At 48.7% G+C, this 11,152-nt stretch overlaps 1 protein-coding gene across 1 annotated transcript in view; it reads left to right on the top strand.

Annotated features, from left to right (window-relative positions):
• The first annotated feature begins 4 nt into the window (after positions 1-4).
• NCMAP (non-compact myelin associated protein) overlaps positions 5-11,152 on the top strand; it is a 55,059-nt gene continuing 43,911 nt past the window's right edge. Inside the window, exon 1 of the mRNA XM_016956452.4 lies at positions 5-88. The gene's annotated coding sequence lies outside the window, so the exon portion shown is untranslated. The remainder of the gene's footprint in view (positions 89-11,152) is intronic.

Raw genomic sequence — 11,152 nt, 5'->3', positions numbered from 1 at the left:
CCAGGGTGGCAGCGCCGGGCGGCGGCGGGGACCCTGGCTGGGAGCGCGGCGGTGCCGGCGGGAGGCCGAGCGGGGCTCGACAGAGCAGGTAGGAGGCGCCTGGTCGCCGGGGTTGCCCGGGGCTGCGGGGAGCGAGGAGCGGTCCGGCCCAGGTGCGGTGGCTTCCTGTCCACCTGCCGGCCGCGCTGGGCGAAGGAGGGCCCGGGGGTGGGGACGAGGGGTCTCCAGTCTCGCCCCCACATCTGTTGGAGGAAGTGCCTGGGGTCTGCGCGGGAGGGCGTTGGTCCGGGGTGGTGGGAGGGAGGCTGATCATCTCCAGTGGGTTTTGGAGACGAGGTCGTTTCCTTGTGCCCTCCCCACCCAAGCCTCTGGCGGAGGGGCCGAGGCTCGCTGGAAGAAAAGGGAGTCGACCTTGACCCGGCCTGGAGATACAAGGAAATTTTACCCACTTGGGGCCTTATCCGCCCCATCTGTTAAATGGGCGCCTTGATGGGTCTGCCCTATGCAGAGGCCCCTCCGGAAGATCTGCGATTCAGCGAGATGAAAACCCACGGCAGAGAAGGAGCCCAGGGCCCTAGTTCCCAACTGCAGCACGTTTGGAGGGGCTCGGGGGTCGCTCATCCAACAGCGCTCCTGAGGAAGGATGCAGAGACGGCTCCAGTTCTCTGGGTATCCTTGTGGGAGGAGATGGCTGTGTCAAATATGAAGGCTGGATTAGAGAGACCAAGGCAGCCCTTGAGTCTGGGAGAAGATTCCAGAAGGCTCCTTGGAGGAGGTGGCATCTGAGTGGGGGAGGGAAAGGAAAGGTGGTGGTTAGGGCAGCGCTTTGGAGTCCCTGCTTTACCCCTCAGCCAAGGCCGTCCAACAGTCTCGGGCAAGTCCACACTTTACTCTATGGTTCAGTTTGATGTGCTCCTTAAATGAAACAATTTCTCTGACAGATTAAATCACATAACTCATAAAGTGTTTAATACAGGGTCGGTATATAGTAGGCACTCAATGAACATGAGCTATTAATGTCTGCTAGCAGCTGCTTGGGGGCAGGGATGATGCCTGTTTGGTTCACCCTTGTATCCCCAGCACCAGCACGGTGCCCAGCATGCAGTAGGTCTCAATACATATTTGTCCAATGAATGAATGAATGTGTATGAAGTACGATGCTTGGCACAAATAGTGAATTTACAGATGGCTGGTTCTAAGAGGTGGGTATGGATACTAGAGACAGTGGTCTAGGTGGATGGAACAATTATAAGCAGAAGCCCAGAGCAACAGATTATAGGCACCCCCTCTTATGGTGCATGTGTGTATGTGTGCATGTGTGTGTGTGTGTGCTTGTGTGCATGTGTGTGCATGTGTGTGTGTGCACGTGTGTGCGTGTGTGTGCGTGTGTGTGTTGGTGGTGGTAGTAGAAAGTGACAGGCACAGCCAGAGCACCGGGATAGAAGAGGGCACATAATACCCTGGAATCCTGAGTCCCATCAGCCCGTGGGAGTGCATGATGGGGCAGGAACTCTAGGTAGACCAATACCTTTACTCATGTCCTCTAAGTGGGGAGAGGGGACAGAAGGGCAGCCAAGAGACACCAAAGGACCATGAATGCCTGGTGGGAGGGGAGGAGGAAATGGGAAGGGGGTTCCCATGACCCCTTCATGGCCTGTGGCTTTCTTCACCTTGTCCCTGCTGGGCTCTGTGCTGGCTGGGGCCGAGGTGGGCTGTGGGGAGGCAGCATGGTGCCAAGCCAGCCAGCCGCGGTGCGTGCGGTGAGCTGGGCATATAGTGAGCTGGGCTTGAGGAACTGGCTGGGCTCTGTGGGAATCTAGTGTAGTGGTTTCCTATCAACAGCTTAACCCCTGGGCCAGTTCCTGGGCTCCGTAGCACCATGTGGACAGTGGCCATTCCTGCCTGAAGTCAGGAAGGAGCTGTGTCCTTGAGGTAGAGCCACTCTAAGCAAAGCTAGTTTCAGTTTTGTGACGTCCTGGCAGGCAGCTGCAGTGGGTTTCCATCTCCCTGGGTTGACCACGAATATGTGAGAAGCAAAGTTCTAAAGTGCAGGTGGAGACTGGAGGAGTACATGAACGGTTGGGAGGCGCTGGACCCCCTAAGGGGGCCAAGTTCGAAGCTTCTCCTTGTAGCACTTTCCATAATTGCCAGCAACCCTTGTTTAATATCTGTGTTTTGCCCTAAGCTCTAGAAAAGCAGGGAGCAAGGCTGCCTTGCTTCTCACTTTGTCCCCACCTAGCATGGTGTGTGGCTCACAGGAGGGGCTCAAGGAATCTATGTGGAATGCATCCACCCAGGCTGAGGATGGAGCTTTTGGCTTTGAGAGAGGAGATTCTGACAACACTGACCATGAGCTTCTTGTTTCATCGTGTGGTCCCCCCACTGTCCCCATCCCCTCTCTCACATTTGGTACCTCCACCCTCTCTCCCGCCATCATCAATGCCTTTTCTCAGAGAAGGATCTAGTGCTAGACATTGACACATGAGGGGAGGCCTCACACTATGTCACTGTTCCCTGGGCTCCCAGAGGAGAAAGTGACGTCCAAGCTGACCCCCCCTCATCCTGTTGCTCCTGGGACACAGGGTCATAGTGTGTTAGAGGTGACAGGATCTCTACAGGGAGCGGAGCGCACTGTCACTCTCAGGGTTTGCAAACCAGGATCTGGACGTGATGTTCAGGGTCACGTAGAGTTGGGGAAGACCATTTCTCCTAACTCCAACAGCTTTCCACACTCAGTAAGCGGTGGCGTTCTCCAGGAATTGTAAATGCAGCAACACTTCCCTTTATTTTTCAGTCATCCAATAAATTGGGATGAAAGGTTAAAAAGAAAAGAAAAGAAAGGTAAAGTGGATTTTAAGTTGCCCAATAAACTCTTTTAATTTCTTAAAAAACCTCATGTATGATGAAAAGAAAGACCCAAAATTACATCTATTCACCTGACTTTTAAAAAGATATATATATTTGATATTGAAGAGAGATATCCAAAACAGAACTTCTGTAATTTGGGCTAAACCTGTTGCTGGCCAGAAGTGCCTGTGGTAAGATGTCCACTTTGCATGCTGCTGTCCAAGGGCCTCTGAAGTCAGCCCGGAAGCAGCGGCTGGTTAGTTTGTCCTGGACAACCTCCAAGCCTTGTTCTAGTTCCCCTATCGGTTTCCCCATCTCCATCCATCCAGTCTCCTGAGGCAGTCATTGGAATCTCAGCCACTGGAGTCCCGCTGTTTGCTTTGGGACCTAGCAGGATGGATTTCTTGCTGTTTACACTGAAAAGAATTCCAAATTAGAAGTATAGATCCTAGGTGGGCAGGAGGCGGCAGGAAGAAGGAAAGGGGCTGAGCCAAGAAAAGAGCCAGCAGTGAGTCTCGGTGGATCCTGAGCAGGGCAGGGGTGTGGGTGAAGCTGAGGGGGCGGAGCCAGAGGGGGAGCTGGCTAGTGGGGCTGGACCTTCTCATGTGGTTTGAAATTCCCCGAGGTAGTGGCTGCAGTTTAGTCTAAGGAAGGAACAGAGGGTGTGCCAACCTCTAAGACAGAGAGGCCTGTTCTCTAGCTGGGCTCAGGCCTTCTCCGAAGGGCCTCCTGCCTGGGCTGGACACACCTGAACTGTGGGTGCCCTTGCGGGGCTGGTACCTGCTTGGAGCCTCTGGGCTTGGAGGGCTTTGCTCCAAGTAACAGCCCTGAGGAGGCAGAGATGAGCAGGGCGTTAAGCCCTGTACTCTGCCTCAAGCCACATCACCTCTCTGAACCTCAGTTTCCTAATTTAACCAGAGACGATAGTACCCTCTGCAATCATCTATTAAGAATTTGTGGTCGGGCGCGGTGGCTCACGCCTGTAATCCCAGCACTTTGGGAGGCCGAGGCAGGCGGATCACGAAGTCAGGAGATCAAGACCATCCTGGCTAACATGGTGAAACCCTGTCTCTACTAAAAATACAAAAAATTAGCCGGGTGTGGTGGTGGGCGCCTGTGGTCCCAGCTACTCTGGAGGCTGAGGCAGGAGAATGGCGTGAACCCGGGAAGTGGAGCTTGGAGTGAGCCGAGATGGCACCACTGCACTCCAGCCTGGGCGACAGAGCCAGACTCCATCTCAAAAAAAAAAAAAAAAAAAAAAAAAAAAAAAAAAAAAAAAAATTTGTTTCCCTTTGCCTCTGAAGAAACTTGTGTCTGGGGAGCTACCTTTTGGGGCAAACAACCTCAGGATTTAAAAATTCGTCCCACAATTCACTCGTCATTGGTTCATTCATTTGTTCATTCACTCAGCCCACCTCTTCAGGGCTTGCTAACACCTGCCCTGGGAATTCAGAAAGAGCTCTTTTTGCTGCCTGTCTGGTTTCTTGCACACCCTGGAACACAGTGGCCTTGCTTTGAAGTTTTCATCTGTTCCTCCACCTGGGGTGTTTCCTTAGTCTGTCGTGTAATAAAAAACAAATGTGGGCCCGGGGTGTTGGCTCACGCCAAGGCAGGAGGATCACTTGAGCCCAGGAGTTTGAGACCAATCTGGCCAACATAGGGAGACCCTGTCTCTACAAATAACAAAAACTTTAGCAGGTGTGGTGTTGTGCACCTGTGGTCCCAGCTACTCGGGAGGCTGAGGTGGGAGAATCACATGAGCCCAGGAGGTTGAGGCTGTCGTGAGCTGTGATGGCACCACTGCACTCCAGCCTGGGTGACAGAGCAAGACCATATCTCATAGAAAAAAAAAAAAGCAGTTGTGCAACTTTTCCCCTCGCTGCTGTGCCCAATCCCATGACCCTCATGGGGGTTTCCTAAGGTTTCAACTTGCAGTTCATAGAGGAAAACAAATGGTTAACTTGCTTGCCGAGAGCTTCTTAGGTGCCCACACAGTGCAGAATGCTATACAAGCCCTGGCCCTTTAACACCCCCAGAGATGAGTATTATTGTTCCATGGTGCCCTTGGGGATGCATTCTGACTTCCCTGAGCCTGGGGCAATTTTGCCTTCATGGGACCCATGCCCCATAAGAAATATTTAAAATCATCCCGGTGCAGTGGCTCATGCCTATAATCCCAGCACTTTGGGAGGCCGAGGAGGGCGGATCACCTGAGGTCAGGAGTTCAAGACCAGCCTGGCCAACATGGGGAAACACCGTCTCTACTAAAAATACAAAAAAAAAAAAATAGCTGGGCACGGTGGCGAGCACCTGTAATCTCAGCTACTTGGAAGGCTGAGGCAGGAGAATCACTTGAATGGGGAAGGCGGAGGTTGCAGTGAGCCGAGATCGCACCACTGCCCTCCAGCCTGGGTGACAAGAGTGAAAGTCTGTTTCAAAAAAAGAAAAAGAAATATTTACAATGATATTTATATGACTGCATGGGTATATCAAAACATCTTCTTCAACCTGAAAGTCACTTTTTCCTCTGGATTTTAAAAGAAATAAAAACATTTTTTGTGGGCCCCTAAAAGTACTCTGGGCATCATGCCACCTGCACCTAATGGAGACGTGGGTCCTCCAGCTAACAAGCAAAGGGATGAAACTCCAGCCAGGCCCTTCACTGCGGAAGCTCTAACCTCACAGTACTGCCTTGAGCAAGAAAGAAGGAAGGGAAGGGCCGGGCGCGGTGGCTCATGCCTGTAATCCCAGCACTTTGGGAGACTGAGGCAGGCAGATCTCCTGAGGTCAGGAGTTCGAGGCCAGCCTGGCCAACGTAGTGAAACCCCGTCTCTACTTAAAATAAAAAATTAGCCAGGTGTGGTGGTACACACCTGTAATCCCAGCTACTTGGGATGCCGAGGGAGGAGAATCGCTTGAATCTGGGAGGCAGAGGTTGCAGTGAGCTGAGATCACGCCACTGCACTCCACTCTGGGGGACAAGAGCGAGACTTCGTCTCAAAAAAAAAAAAAAAAAAAAGGGAGGGAGGGACAAAGAACTGGAGAAGGAGACCAGTTATCCAAAATCTGAACACCTTTAATGATATTAATAGTTCTTGCTGGAAAATGAAACTTGGTTTTTTGTTTCTTTGCCTTGCTGCTTTTTACCTCAACTTTTTAAGATCCACGCCTACTCAATCCTCTTTCTTTGAAATTCTGAATGTTCTGCCTCCTAAGGGTAACTGGTTTGCCCAGAGGATGAAAAGCAATTCATTTATCTTTTTTCTAAGCAGCTCCAAGTTCCTACCTAATTCCCAGTAACAGCATCATTCGTCACAATAATAACAAGAATAATTAACATTTTTGAGAGCCTTTAATGTGCCAGGCATTCTACGAATCACTTTGCAGCCTTGTCTCCTGATAAGCCTCAGGAACCCTATAAATGAGTGCTATTATCATCTCCATCTTGCAGATGAAGAAACTGAGGCTTGGAAAGACTAAGTGAGTTGCCCAGCTGGCAGTGCCAACATGGATCCACGTCTGTTAGTTTGTTGTCAGACTGTAACCTCCCTGAGGGTGAGGACTGTGCCCGGTTCCCCACTGTCTCCCTATCACCCAACACAATGCCCGCTACATACCAGCTTTCGATGTGGAATGAACAAATGCTTGACAGACCCCGGAGCCTGAACTCTTACCCTTTCCACTATTCTGCCCTTCAGGGAAACTCACCTGCTTCAGGTCCCCTGCTCTTTGTCTTGAAACAATCACTGCCTGTCATTTTGGTGCAGATATTGGCAGCTACAGCTGTGCTGGAGTGAGGAATTATAAAAACAAGCAAGGGATCAGGCATTGACTTCTCCACTAATGCCCCTACAGTCCCACCCCCACCCCCACCCCCAGCTGGGGGAAACTCCCAAGCACAGTCTACCTCCTGCTGAGCCTGCTTCTCTCTGGGAACTTAAAGGTGAACCTGGCAGAGTGCCAGGCAGAAAAGCCAAGGAAGCTTCCTGCCCTGGGGCTCATCCCTTCCCCCTCCTTATGCCCTTTCTCCAGGGCACATTACCAGACAGAGAGCTGGCATCCCTGGGGGGGACATGAACTCACTTGCCAAAATAATTAGACACTTGAGAAGTGCAGCTACTACAAAAGAAAGATAAATCAAACCACATATGCCATTCAGAGCAGAATTACCGAAGCAGATGGACCAAGATTTTAAAGTAAAGCATGATTATACTTAAGGAGATAAAGGAAGAAATTCATGAAATAATACAAGAACAAAAAGTCACAGGCACTTCCCTTTCTCAGCTATCACTGAAGCAACGGTGGCCAAAATGAAATTCAGTGACTTGGCCGGGCAAGGTGGCTTGCGCCTGTAATCCCAGCAATTTGGGAGGCCGAGGCAGGCAGATGACCTGAGGTTGGGAATTCAAGACCAGCCTGACCAACGTGGAGAAACCCCGTCTCTACTAAAAATACAAAATTAGCTGGGCGTGGTGGTGCATGCCTGTAATCCCAGCTACTTCAGGAGGCTGAGGCAGGAGAATCACTTGAACCTGGGAGGCGGAGGTTGCGGTGAGCCGAGATCACACCATTGCACTCCAGCCTGGGCAACAATAAAGAAACTTCCTCTCAAAAACAACAACAACAACAACAAAAAAGAAATTCAGTGACTTCCGAAAGTCAAGAAATCTTTGTGACTCTCACAAGAACCATAAGCGGTATTTTAATGCAGCTTCCCATATTTACAGGAAGATTATGTCTTCTCTTTCCAAAGAGCTGAGACAAATATAATGTTCAGTCCATGCCCATCTGAAAGGATGAAGAAGCTCAGTTTGCACAAGGACACTATAGAGGTCAGCAAATTAGCAAAGTGGTCCAAGTTTATGGGAAGAAATACGTTGTCTGCATTGGACATATGCAGCGGGAGAAGGCTGGCCATTTGCCCCAGCAGGGCTCTTAACCCTGAACAAAGACTGAGATCCTTGAGCCAAAAGCTAAATCTCACCAAGTAGGAACAGAAAAGGCCAAATACAAGGAAAATGCAATTGGGAAGATGTAGGAATAAAGTAATCTTACATACATCTTTCATTAAAAAACTGCTGCAATGAACAGGAAAAAAAGTCATAAGAGAGAAACAAGCCAAAACATTAGCTATGAAAAATTTAAGATTTAAAAAATAAAAGACATAATAGATGGCCTGAATATCAGGATGGATACAACTGAAGAATTTGCAAGTAGATAGAATGATCAGATTGAGAATTATCCCCAAAAGCAACAGGGAAAGAAACAGAGACAACACATAGAAAAGAGAAGCTGAGAGAGGCCAGGCGCAGTGGCTCACGCCTGTAATCCCAGCACTTGGGGAGGCTGAGGCAGGCAGATCATTTGAGATCAGGAGTTTGATACCAGCCTGGCCAATATGGTGAAACCCCATCACTACTAAAAATACAAAAATTAGCTGGTGTGGTGGTGGGTGCCTGTAATCCCAGCTACTCGGGAGGCTGAGGCAAGAGAAGAATCACTTGAACCCGGGAGACTGGAGGTTGCAGTGACCTGAAATCACGCCACTGACTCCAGCCTGGGCAACAGAGTGAGATTCTGTCTCCAAAAAAAAAAAAAAAAAAAAAAAAACCTGAGAGAGATGGAGAGTATACATATGATTCCCAAAAGGAAAGAAAAATAAAAGTGGAGATGAGGAAATAAATAATTGAAGAAATAACGGAGATTTAAATGTTCCAAAAATTTTTTTTAAATGAGTGCAGATTGAAAGAGCTCATAGAGTAACCAACAGTAGAAAAGAATAAGGAAAAATTCACACATAGGTATCAAGGGGAAATTAAGAATATGAAAGACCAGGAAGAAGAACAGGGAGAAATAACAGATGGCGTACAGAGGAACAAGAACTGGGTTGGCATTATTCTTCTCAACAGCAATACCCGATAAAGTCAAAGAAGTGATGTCACTAGTAATTTAAAAAAAAAGAACTCTTTCAATCCAGAATTTTAAAGCCAGCCAATTTGTCATTCAAACATGAGATCATAATAAAAATATTCTTAGGCAAATAAAGCCTCAGAAGGTGGAATACACAAAGACCCACATTGAAAATACTCTTGCAGGAAATAAATAATGAAAGAAATGTTCAGGAGATCCTGCAAGAACTGTGGGAAGTCAGGCTTCAGTGCAAGAAATAGAAGCAGTATTTGGCATTTTAGGCAGGAGGGGATTTTATACACCTTTTTTTTTTTTTTAATGTAGGAAAGACTAGAGGCTCCCAAAATACTGCAAAACTGGCCAGACTGGGGAGCTACAGCATCTGCCATAACCAGGAAAGTGGAGGAATCTCAAGGCTGCCCTGGAGGTTGAAACTGAACTTGACAGGGAACTGTTGAATTCAAGGACACATACATCCTGGATCCAGGGAACTGGAAGTTGATACACTGTAACTGCCCAGATATTGGAACCCAGAGTCTGGGTACCAATGTCACTGCAACACTTGTTCATCTTTTCAACAAGGAGAGAGTGAGTCCTAGGCTTGGACAGGTTGGGAGGTGACATTGTCTAGCTAGAATTTAATGACATTGATCTATTTCATCTAATTTATTTCATTGTTACCTTCTATTAATGGCAAGTGACACTGGCCATTTTTAGAAGTGATAGAAGATTGTGTGTGTGTGTGTGTGTGTGTGTGTGTGTATGTGTGTTTTGAGACAGTCTTACTCTGTCACCCAGGCTGGAGTGCAGTGGCGTGATCATGGCTCACTGCAGCCTCCACCTCCTGGCTCAATCAATCCACCCACCTCAGCCTCTTGAGTAGCTGAGACTACAGGTGCACACCATCATGCCTGGCTAATTTTTGCATTTTTTTGTAGAGATGGGGTCTCACTCTGTTGCCCAGTGATATGGTTAGGCTTTGTGTCCCCACACAAATTTCATCTTGAATCATAGTCCCCTTAATCCCCACTTGTCAAGGGAGAGACCAGATGGAGGTAATTGAATCATCGTGGTGGTTTCCTCCATGCTGTTCTCGTGATAGAGTGAGTTCTCACGAGATCTGATGGTTCTGTAAGGGGCTCTTCCCCTTTCGCTTGGCACTTCTCCTACCTGCCACCTTGTGAAGAAGTTACCTTGTTTCCCCTTCTCCTTCCTCCATGATTGTAAGTTTCCTGAGGCCTCCACAGCCATGCTGGACTTCGAGTCAGTTAAACCTCTTTCCTTTATAAATTACCCAGTCTTAGGCAGTTCTTTATAGCAGTAAGAAAACAGACTAATGCTCCCAGGCTGGTCTCTAACTCCTGGGCTCAAGTGATCCTCCCACTTCAGCCTCCCAAAATGCTGGGATGACAGGTATGAGCCATGCACCTGGCCATTTCTGACATATTCTAGTGGTCTAAGCAGTCACAGGGCCCACCCAGCTTCAAGGGAGTGGAGAAATGGACTCTGCCTCTTGATGTGGGCAGTGGCCGGGTCACACTGCAGGAGAGAATATGGGATGGGAGATATTATGAGGCTGTCTTTGGAAACTGCAATTTGCATAGCTGGGAAGCACTGGTGGGTTTTGGAGACAGGAAATTGCTCATTCTGCCTGGTGGGGGAAGGGAAGAGGAGACAGGGGCTGGTGGAATAAGACTGAGGCAAGTTCATGGAAGACCTTGATTCCCACAACAGATCATTAGAACTTTATTCTGTAGCAAGTTGGAAATGATCATTGCTTTTGGAACAATGGAGAAACTGTGCAGAAAGCAAAGGTCTGTAATTCTAATTCCTTCAACAAGTGGCTCCCCAGGGAAGAGGCTGGAGGCTTCTATTCCTTCACAGTGACATATCCCAGCCCCACAATGGCATAAAAAGCACACTGCCTCAAATCCACTAAGCATTTATTAGACAATTATTGTATGCTGGGTGCAAGGCCAGGCTAGGCACTGTAGAGGTGAGTCTATGATTCATAAACCTGAATTCTGGAAATTCCAGTCCATAGCTTCTAGATCCCCTCTTGGATGCCTCATGGCCCAAAAACCCTTTGCCAGGACAAATATCCTGGTTTTTTACTAGAAAAATATCCAAGTCCAAGCAATGTAAAAGTACAAAGGAGGCTGTGACTTGTCCCTTGAGTCTGCACAGAGCTGAGAGGGGCTGTGATGGTCCAGGCCCCGAGCTCAGGGATCCGGACCCCAGAGAGTTAAGCGTATATTCGGAGCCAACCCATCCTCAGGTACCTGCTTAACCCCATCTCTTCCACGCAGCCCATACGCACACATGCATTCACGCATTTATTCATTCAAGTGCCTTCTAAACAGCAGGCCTTGTGCTGGGTGCTGGCAGGATGGCT

The sequence above is a fragment of the Pan troglodytes genome, chromosome 1, assembly GCF_028858775.2.
Source record: "Pan troglodytes isolate AG18354 chromosome 1, NHGRI_mPanTro3-v2.0_pri, whole genome shotgun sequence".
Lineage (NCBI taxonomy): Eukaryota > Metazoa > Chordata > Mammalia > Primates > Hominidae > Pan > Pan troglodytes.
Note: the sequence above shows the minus strand (reverse complement) of the source record. Positions and strands in the feature narration are given on the sequence as shown.